Source organism: Meleagris gallopavo, chromosome 4 (assembly GCF_905368555.1).
Source record: "Meleagris gallopavo chromosome 4, MGAL_WU_HG_1.1, whole genome shotgun sequence".
Lineage (NCBI taxonomy): Eukaryota > Metazoa > Chordata > Aves > Galliformes > Phasianidae > Meleagris > Meleagris gallopavo.
Genome location: NC_139407.1, coordinates 4327106 through 4338378, shown reverse-complemented (window position 1 = coordinate 4338378; position 11273 = coordinate 4327106). Strand labels below are relative to the sequence as shown.

General features: G+C 37.9%; 1 long non-coding RNA gene across 1 annotated transcript; it reads right to left on the bottom strand.

Moving 5' to 3' along the window:
• Nucleotides 1-1175: 1175 nt before the first annotated feature.
• Nucleotides 1176-10523, bottom strand: LOC116216610 (uncharacterized). The gene is made up of 3 exons (XR_004159732.2): nucleotides 10340-10523; nucleotides 6503-6626; nucleotides 1176-1679 (listed from the first exon to the last, which is right to left on the bottom strand). It is a non-coding gene; the product is annotated as an uncharacterized LOC116216610 (long non-coding RNA).
• Nucleotides 10524-11273: the final 750 nt, after the last annotated feature.

Here is an 11273-nt window from a genome sequence, read left to right as displayed (position 1 = left end):
AGAGTAAAATCTTAGCAATCTTACATTATTCTCTTCACCGTAAAACAACAATGATGTTCAGTTTAGTTAAAAAAGCGCGAGGACTGAAAATTAATGCTTGAGGAACTGAGGATCTTCCCCATTTGCCCAGGGAAGTTGTGGATTCTCCTTGTCTGGAGACATTCAAGGCCTGCCTGGACGCCTACCTGTCCAGCCTGCTGTAGGGGGTCTGCTTTGGCAGGGGGGTTGGACCAGACAATCTCTAGAAGTCCCTCCCAGCCCCTACAATTCTGTGATTATTGAAAAAGATGATGGAGTTTGAAGATGCCTGAGAGAAGAAAAAACGTTTTAGTTGGTTTTATGATAGTATGATGCAGAGAAAAATTCACATTTTAGCAATGTTTTGTCTGAGCTGACTGCTGCTTGCAGCCCAAATTCTGAGTACAGTTTGGAACTTACACTTCATTGATTAGTCCCCTATGAAGTAAAACCCACTTACACAGGAGCAGAGGCCAATTGGATTATTTCTACTTCATTCTAGAAGAAGGGAAGATTAATTCTGGCCAGATCACTGCAGCTAAATCAATGCCTAAAAATAAGTTTTAGAAGGAAAGAACAACTACTCTAAGATACAAGGAGAACAGATTAGATCCAAGTAGAATATGCGAAAGCTGATAGATCAGTTTCATTGAGGCCCTGACTTTAAAATAGTTACTTACTGCTGAAAATAAACTAAGTTGATTTCAAAACATCGTAAAGGAGAATACATCCTTCATAAACATTTTGCAACTACTACAGGAGGATATACAGCTGAGCATCAAAGATAAATACAGACTACCATCACAAATTAGGAAACCTTTAATTAGAGTGTTAAGTAGTTTGTACTGCTGTTCAGTCTTCTTATCTAATCATTGAATCATAGAATGGCCTGGGTTGAAAAGGACCACAGTGATCATCTCCTTTCAACTCCCTGCTACGTGCAGGGTCGCCAACCACCAGACCAGGCTGCCCAGAGCCACATACAGCCTGGCCTTGAATGCCTCCAGTGATGGGGCATCCACAGCCTCCTTGGGCAACCTGTTCCAGTGCCTCACCACCCTCCATGTAAAAAATAAAATTTGTTATTGTTAGTCACTACTTGTAGTTTTTTATTTAACAACTAACTAAATGCTAACTCTGTAAATAGATAACTCTGTTAGCATGGTTGCTATTTTGGGAGATCAGAATATGCAGTACAGAAAGCACAAAACATCTATACAGCTCTCTTGTAAGATAGTTTTTAATTACGATGGCATACATTTTCATCAAAGTGTAAGAATGAAAAACACTGCGCATTGAGCTCAACATTTTGTTTGATAGTGGGTCATAGAGAAAATGGATCCATACCCCCAGATTTCTAGGAAAATGATGTGTTCACAGTTAGTGGATACCTGAGAAAAGTTTTGTCCTTTCTCCCCCAAAACAGTACCTCACAGAATCTTTTTGGCAAAGGCAGTGACAGAAACTCATTTCTCCTGGGAAACACAGTTGCCTCAGCTACAGGATCATCCTTTCTTTTCTTGACATCCCAACTCATTCAAAACACATATTCCAACTTCCTCAACAACTGCCATGAGTCCTGCAAACAACAGCCTCTTTCACTTCATTGTGCCGATTCATTCCAAGCACTGTTCATCCCGCACTCTGAATGAGGCAGGGCCCTGTGGGAAAACAAAGAATGAGATAATGTAATTAAAGAGTATCTCATAATGTACATGGGGATTGAACTACAGTGGCCTCAACAATCTTAATTCTTTCTTAACTCCTGAGTGATTAATACTGCAGCTTATTTTAATGCTGTTTTCTGTATATAACGAACCACATTTCTTAGCAAAGGAATTTAAAAATAACCAAAAACCCCAAGCCAAAAAAACAACCACATGGAACCATACCAAATACTACTACGTGGTATGCAAGGAGAATTACCAGTAGAGCCAACTGGAGAGGAAAACAACAACACTGCTATTTTTGTTGAACATTTTTCTATTCTCAGTTTGCCTATCCATTAATGTCTAAATGTTTCCCAGAGATGTTTCAGTTTTAATGAATTTCTGCCAGATTAAGCTGTTTTCAAATCCTAGTTTGTGCTTCCCATCAGCTCACATACTCACTCACTCCAGCAGAGTACTGAGGAGCTTATGTGGACTTCTCACGCCAATAGCCTACCTGACAAACACAGAGATTCTAGAAATTCTGCTCCCAGCCTTACAATTTCTCTGCTGAGTACTCCGTCAAGTTGGACAGAATTGGACACAGAATGGTAATTTCATTCTGAAGGGAATAACGCTTTTGTGAGAGCTCTAATTTCAGTGCACGAAGTTTACAAGTCTCCTACAAAATGAGCATAATTCCTAACGTAACCTTTCCAGCAGCACAAGTTTCTGGTACATGTAGTATTTTCTAGTTGAAAGCTTGAATCATATAAAGGGTGTTCATCTCTTCCCAAGAGCTGAATCTTCTGCAGTAAAAGAGGTTGTTTTGAAAAAACACTTCTCCCTGAAAATCTAGACCTTGAAAACACTTTATGTTTCGAAGCTCCAGAGGAACAGATTGGAGATCATCACTTGCCACATTTTGTGTCTCAGCATGCCAGTCGCCCTATTGCTTAGTACTTCCAGCAGCACAAGCAGGGCTGCTCCACAAGAGAGGACAAGGCAGGAGCTGTGAGAGACCCAAAGAAAAACCACATCCATGCTGGCTGGAGCACAGTCCCACAGCACAACAATAGAACAGGCAAAACCGTTATTGGTATTGGTATTGGAAATAGGGTTTAACTAGGCACACCAGGGGAGAGCAGCCTGTGGCAAGAGTGGAAGTAAGGCTATTACGTGAAGCAAAAGGGCCTGCTCCAGAAAGAGCTAGCAACAAAGTACCTGTAAGCCTCAGGTCTGGCCTGGGGATGAGGTGAGATGAGCAATCAGATAGAAACATAGGCACTTAGAATAATATAGAAAAGCACTGACAGCCCAGGTCTGAGCTTAAATGCAGTCCTGAGGCCCTTTGGGCACAGGGTGTATGGCTGGCATCCCAGGTTAAGGATATTCAGGGCCATTAATGTCTGCGAGTGCTTCAAGGCATGACAAGCATTACAAATCATATTGGGATTACAATTAGGCAAAAGAGAGACTACAGAGCTTCACTATGCTCAGCAATATGTCACTTCCAGAGGAGAGTATGAGTTTTTATGAACAATTCCTGGATTTTTTTTTGTTGTGGGTTTTTTTTTTTCATGTTCATTTGGGGCTTTGTGGCTAATACTGCTTATTTAAAGGATTTATTCTTCCTCTCTTTCTTTAGCTGTATTTTGACTTATATTGGATCGTTTGTTTGAAGCCATATCCTTCCTTTCTCTGTTCTTTTTGTTTGTCTCCTTTGTTCATATTTTATGTTTGTTGAAATGTAAACTTCTGGAGACTGCAATGTTGAACAAGTTCTTCAACTCTAGTTGAACTCGTTAATCTTGGGAACAAGAGTCAAAAGAGCATAAAGGATATAAAACTTTTTTTCTAATTCCTGAAGGTTTTTCCACTGTAGACGCTTGGAACTCCAGATCCAATCATTATTTTTAATTAATATGATTTGGATTTTCAAGAGCCTCTGACCCATGAAGACCCAGAGAGAGTTAAAGACCCCTCTTTTCCTTAGGTGATGAGCTCTGTATTGCACCTTAGAGAGGCACCACTGTCATTCTTATTTTAAACGTTTATGAGGCTCAATCAGACTGAGGATCATACATAGTTGTGGTGCTCTGTCAATTTAGGAATAACATTCATCAGTCCTGAAAATAATGTCTTGTTTATATATCCACATATAAAAATGAGAGCAACTACTATAACTTGAGGCATTTCCAATTGAAGGCTTCAGTGAAGAAGTGGATGTCACTGTTTTGAACTTCCAACTGACATTTTTTATCCAGAATCTTACAATGCCTTGCAAACACTATCTGCTTAAAGCTGCTCTTGCCAAGCAAAGTATGATACTTTCATCAGCTATCAGTTATATCCAGACTGAAATACAGGTGGTGACTAGCACAAAAATGTGGCACAGATGGCTGGAGAAAGTGCCACAATCAGTTGAATTTTAGGACACACTAGGGTGATGTTTCTTAAGTTTTGCCAGAACTTATTTTCTTAAAAAGAATGCCATACAAGTTTTCACATCAAAAACTGTTATCATGCCTTGGATCATTTCTGATACAAAAGGAAGCAGATCATACTCTCACTTGTGTTTTAGCTCCTTTCTGCTATTTAAGAAGCAAAAATATCTGTAAAGCAATCAGAAGACTCAATATGAAAGAATATCACTTTGCTTATGGCTAATCTATGACCAGACTTAGAGATGTTTAGCATTCAGAACAACACATTTATATCATTAGAATTAAACACGGTTATGCAAAAAAATCTTTGTTTCTCTATTTAAACAAGAAATTGCACCCAGCAGCATAGCTGACATCTTATTTCACCTGAATACCTGGAGGTGTTCAAGACCAGGTTGGATGGAGCCTGGTCTAGTACCAGATCCGGGGGTTGGTAGCCCTGCCTGTAGCAGGAGGGTTAGAACTTGATGATCTTCCAACCCAAGCCATTCTATGATCCTATGATTTCAGGATAATAGTTATACAGCACTGCAGTACTCACTCTGCTGATTGCAACCCCAGCATTATTGCTGTACTCTCCCATTTGTGTGCAGTAAGATGCAGATAGTCATGAGCTAGATCTGCTCATACTCTGATCTATCAGTGCATTAGGTTTTACTGTCCCAAGCTGCTAAGAGCTTCAGAAGCTGATCTTCTCAACCCCTATATGAAGCCCATTCAAAGTAGGATTTTCAGGCTTAGAAATGGTCTACTGCTAATGCAGTCTAAAGGTTTTCAGACCACAGACTGAACAAAGCAGTATCATGACTGTTCTTACATGACTGTGTGGCCAGACTTATGTGACTGTAGTTGATATCTGCCCAAGTAGAAAATTCAACCTTAATTAAATTGCTTAAATGGGATTTTGCAAATGCAATGTGAAATTTGACTACTTACACAAATTGAATTATGCTGGTCAGACAAGAATGCTTATCACAGCATTTGTACATCTCTTCATTACTACAGAGGAGTTGTTCCAAAATAGTAATATATTTTACTACATTTTCATCAAAAAACATGGTACATAGTGAAGTACTCCGGGTTTCCAAATGAGAAACAAAAAATGATTTGGTAAATCATTCAGCCAGTGCTAAAAAGAACCCTTCATATGGACATTCAGGGTCTGATTGTTAATGTGATGTAGAATGCTTTTCATGCAAAGAAGATTTGGTCTGGAGCAAGAAGCATCATCAACTACATCATCTTCAAAAAACTTTTTTTCTGATGCTACAGGATAGGACTAAATTCTCTAACGAACAGGTGTTTTCTTGTTCCTCTTTCTGGTGCAGAAGCTGTTCTTGGGAAAAATGTCAAGTAATTGAACCGTAATTCTAATTAGAAAGCACTTAATATAAAATGGCATAGACGACTGAAGCAGCTCAAAAATGTAGTCATGTGTGCATAAAATACAGATTTTAGTGATGAATGGTTCAGAATATGCTTATTTATTTTGTTATTTTATTCCAGAAAAAAAATAAAGTTTCCTTATTAGTGCTCACTTGATCTATCCTGAAACACTACAGGATTTATAGTAGGGTCATGCTTGTCCATATGCGTTTTGACAATTATAGAGAACATTGAATTCATAATTTCAAATCAACTTAGGCATTTAAGTTCATGAAACAATTTTCTCTTCACATATGATTATTGTAATGTTACAAATATCTGCTGAATATGCACAAAGTGTACATTCCTCCTTTCTCCACCGTATCATTTGATACAGAGAAAATGCCTGTGTGAAGATCTGAAACTTATGGCTTGGGTTTAAACAACAAAAATTTGAATTATAGAAGATCCTTGAAAGTACTGACAAATATTTTTCATTTATCAAAATGTAGTCTGCCAAATTTAAACACAGAATTTACTTTTGGCTAAAAGAGCCTTTTATATTCAGGTATGGAGCTCAGAAATCTCCAGCCAATAGATAAAACACTAGAGTTCAAGGAAATTTTCATGACTGCAAGCATTGTCATGCAAAATCCATCACACAATCTAAAATAATCAGTATTATTGTCCACTTGCCTTGATAAAAGACTTCAAAAATCCTAGCGACCAGACATCAGAAGTTTTCAATGCACATGGCTTGCCCTCTTTTACTGTCTCAAGTAATAAAAAGAGACTAATAAAATTCCAAACTTGCAACCAAATCCTGACATTAAACCCGAAAATACAACAGCCCCACAATATATGGTAGACCTGAGCCCTTTTGTTATTTTGTTGTTGTTGTTGTTGTTTTTTCTCTGACAGAAGTTCAGACAACTTCCAGAATACAGCTTTGTGATTGAAAAGGCAAAATAGTATGTTTCGTGCTCTTATCCAAGTCTCGAGATATGAAAAAGTAATCCTTACTGTATCAGGTTTCTTCTGATGGCTTTTATTTCATGTCTGACAAGTATGTTTTCCCAGACTCTTTCGTTCTACAGCAGGTGCTGTCAGGAGGCCTGTTTGTGGTCCTCTCCTTTATCTCCTCCCCCTAAAATGACAGAAACTTTCATTAAACCGTGAGGATACTTGAGAACACAGGTCCCCGTAGCATCTAAAGAAAGAAATGGACCACATGGCACAAAACAGTAAACTACAAAGCCATTTTATAATGCCAGCTGTACAATAAAAAGACATTCATTTAATGTCTCCTCTCTTCCACGCTAAATAGTTCCACTTTCAAAGCGCTCCCTGATCCCACCAAATGAAACTATCTCTAGTTTTATCATATTCTGTTGGTAACTTTTTCTAGAAAAGTATAAAATCACTGTTGCTTCTGCATTTACAACAAAGACTTTTTTTTTGGTCTGTTATGATATGTACTCATATCAGTATCAGACTTCCTGACTTATTCTCATATTGTTGCCATAAACCAGACAATAAAGTGATTTGAATTCAGAGGCTGACACCAGGATGTATTTCATCTGCATGGTAATCAACGCTTACTAAGGTTCACAAGGACAGTGCTGATCACTGATCATTTCCTATCCTTGGTTTGAATGTGGGTAAAGAGAACTGCTGAGTGTCCTTTATCGTGCAGAAACGTACGCACTGATTCTAGTAAATTCAAAATCCTTAATTATCCCGTCGTATAAAACAGAAGAGCATAAAGAAATAGATATATTGGTAACAAATGTTTGAAGGAGCACAAGGTTTGAGTCTGAGAATTAGGGAAGGCAAAGACTCAAATCTTCAAAATGAGAGGGACAAGTATTGGTGTGTCAGGCAACTCTTTGTAAGTGATAGTCAACGGGACTATCTTCAGCTTCTCATCAGCTTTCCAGTCTAAATATCACAGGCTTAACATGAAATACTGTTAAATACTCTTCAACCTCATGTACTGATCAACGTCAGGCTGCTTTTCAGCATGGCCTTCTCCTTTGTCAGTCGCTTGGTCAGCACGTGGGTTATGCTTCTCAGCACCATGCCTTGAAGCCCAGCCTGACTGAGTGATTTGCTGGCCAGAGACCTCCTCTTTGGCCTTCTGCTATATGTGATGGATCTTATGCTGAGGTTAGCCAGGGGAGTGTTTAACCAGTAATTTCAGACTGTTCTGTGGCTATATCTGACAGCCAAAAGTTACTTGCAGCTCATGTGCATCATCAGTCTGATTTGGAAGGCCTCACTCTCCCAGGAGAACAACACAGCCATCAGGCACTTCCAGCACTTCTGGTCAAAGCTGCCCTACTGTGAACTAGAAAAGTCCAACAAATACAAGGAAAAAGATAAACAAGCAGAAGATCCATAGAAATTAAAGTTATCAATTTAGGCAAAATTGATAAAGAAAACTGAGATCAAGAAAGCATGTATATTTGGCAGTGACCAAAGCAGAACAAAAAAATGTTTAATGGCACAAAGGGATGGGAAGGTCAATTCAGAGCATTAGTGCTTTATATCTAGGAGGAAGGATGAAATACTCCATCTGAAATACAGAGAGAATGAATTTCTTTGCAGTGCACCAGTAAGAGCGTACGTCAAATAAACACATGCTGAATAAACGTATTGGAATTCCACACAGGGGTCCCAGAAGAGTTTCTCAGAGGATTTCATCTAATGATTGTTTTTATTTTCTGACTGTCACTTTTTAATAACTTGAATCAACGTCAGAAAACTGGAGCCATACCAGTATTCTTTTGCCATTATTCAAAAGGTCATGCAAGAGTTGAGGAATGGGACAAATGGTCTGACATCAGTCCAGAGACACAGACCTCAGATAAAATGCTTCATTTTTATAAGGTGTTATTCATACCACAATGCAAATCATTCCTTCCCTTGGCCTGATGAGCATCTTTCCATGAGAGCTCAATCTCAAAATGCTCAACAGCTTTAGGCACTTGCCTGGAAGAGAGGAAACCCTTTTTCTTACCATCCAAAGGGGGAATATAGGCCTTTCTCACATGCTCCCAGTCAGTGTGCTAGCACTTGAGCTTACACAAACAGTACCTCTTGAATATCTCAAGCTAGACTTTTCACATATGCAGACAAAACAACCCGGATGCTTCAGAAATATTCATTTTAACTGAAAGTATTTGCCACATCGCATCCAATTTTTTGGAGTTATGAATATTATTTGACAATGACTATTTCAAAAAACCCAGACCCAAAACTCATACTAGATTCCTGCCATTGTTACTTGCTCTGTTTTATTGAAAAACTGTAATAAGAAAATTTTCATGTCACTTCACATCTGAACAGTACAGAGAGTTTGCCCAGCTCTTTAGGCAGCTGTAGTATTTAGTTACAGCACATCTGTCTTCCACACATCAGCAAGAAAGAATAAATAAATCCACCTGTGAGGGCACACAGCTGCAAATATGCACAGATGGGTGTGCTACCCACACCACCATAATGACTCTCTGCTGCCTTAATTTCTTACCTTCCTTAAGTAAAAATTAAAGCAGTGTAAGTAGAGATGCTTTACATTCTAATTTGAGGGAGCTTTTCTTGTTACACCCTTAACTTATGTCAAAGCTTTTCTACTTAATGGGATAATAATGCTATATTAAAATATATTGCAAATTAAATTGTTAGTGTTTATATAACTTATAAAGTTCTGTATTGGTAGAGCTCATGCCAGAAATGATACAAGCTGGAAATCTGGCTGTTTAAACTGAAAGTTTAAATCCATGGAATAATTTATCCTACAAACTTATAGTTAGTTATAAATTACTAACTAATTTATTTTCCTGCAATTAAGTAAAATACATGCTTTTAGAAAACAATAACTCTTCCAGTAATAGTGTTTATATTCTTTATACACAGTTCTGTCAAATGTTTCAGTCGGACTTTTCCTTTTGAGCTGTATTAGGTGTTTTAATGTATTTTCAAAAACATCTATGCCCTCAATTTGCATTGTAATAAAAAACTTAGGGACATAGCTAAACTTGGAGACAATTTCGCCCTTTATCACACTTTTTTAATACACAAGGACAACGTTTCTATAAGCAGCTAAGTTAAAATCATAAATCCTAGGACTTTAAATCCAGATGGGAACAAGAGCATTCAAGTTTTCTTGGCTTCTGGAAGCTCCTGCTAGACAAAGTCACTCCTGATTACAGGAATAGACCTTGCTATTAGACTACAAGGTCATTGGTCCTTTATTTCAATTTATTCCTTTAAAATATATATATTTGGCCTTTTTTTTTTTTTTTCCATAAAGAAAAACTTTGCACAATTCTGTAAGTCTGAATACTATTATTACCAAACATTAATTTGTTATTTAGGATCAAAATCAACAGAAATAATATTGTAAAGAGACTAAATTGAAAGCATACTTCAAAAAAATCATTCCAACAACTTTTTAATACATTGTTATAGTAATGGTGCTTCAGCTACTCCACACACATGAGCCCCCCAAAACCCACCAGATAATCTGAATTTAAAAACCTAACATAGAAAAACTAGAGTGAAATCTATATATACATATACAGTGTGAGTTTTTAGACCTCACATTTTAGGTATCTCTTTTGTGATGTTTCCTCAATGAAAAGCTTCACAATACTATGTAGAAGTAAAGCCAAATAACTCTCCCAACAACCTACCTCGTAACCCTAGCTATCGCTGCTCTTGGAGTGCAGTCTGCTTACCTGAAAGCAAAGCTGTACAGGCGCAGACTGCAGGTACCAGTGACTGTGGCTTAAGGTTAGTACCTGGTCCCTGTAGGAGCTATGCCTACACAGCAGCCTCCATAGACAAAAGAATTACCTGTTGAGAAGCATCCACGAGAAACAGAACTTTAAAGTTGTACAAAACCTCTCTGCAGTCTGTCATCCTCTGTGGTTCACTATTCCCCAGGATCTCCAGCTTCTTCACATTGCCTCACCTCAAATCTCTCTCCATGTCTCACATCAGCCCCTGTCAGCAAGAACAGCAGACTCATAATTCCTACTTGCATTGCTCTGTCCTCATGGTCTCCTTCCCTTTCTTGAGAGATCCCATTTAATGACACAGAGCTCCTCTGTTCTCTGCATACCCAGCTTGAATGAAACAGCTGTGTAACTTTGGACTCTGTAGACTTTGCCACCGCATCTCCCATTCCTCCAAGAGCTCATCCACATTGCTTTCTTGCCTCTTTTCTGAAGGTTTCATAACTATAACTTTGACTGAAAAGGATGTTTTTTTAATTAAAAAAAAGCTCCTAAAATACCCAGTCAGTGCCAAGTCCTTGCACACAAGTGCAAAACCTTTAACACATACATATATTTGTTAAAGATATAGCTATGTATCCAATGACAAAAGTAGAAATATAATAAGAAAACAGCATATTTGGTGTGGCTTTAACTGAATCCTCACATGACCTACTTGAAAAATTCAGCAGGTGGTAGCCCTGAATGACTGACATCTGTGTTCATCTGTTTAAAATATCTTTGGTAGAAAAGAGGAGATAGAAAAGACACAAAGAGCACAGCGTCCTACATTTGTTTCTTACTTGGAAGAAAAGAAATGGGAGTATAAAATTCTTTAGCAAAAGTTCATAAAAAAAAAAAGAGCTCTTAACTAAAAAGAAGCAATTTTTTTTTTAAAAAAGAGATTTTTAAAGAGTATTGCCAGTTGCTGCTGTATCACAAGTATATTCTTTCCCTTTCAGATATCAGAATATTGTTATTTTTGTCTGACCAGAGCTTGATCCTCATTACAT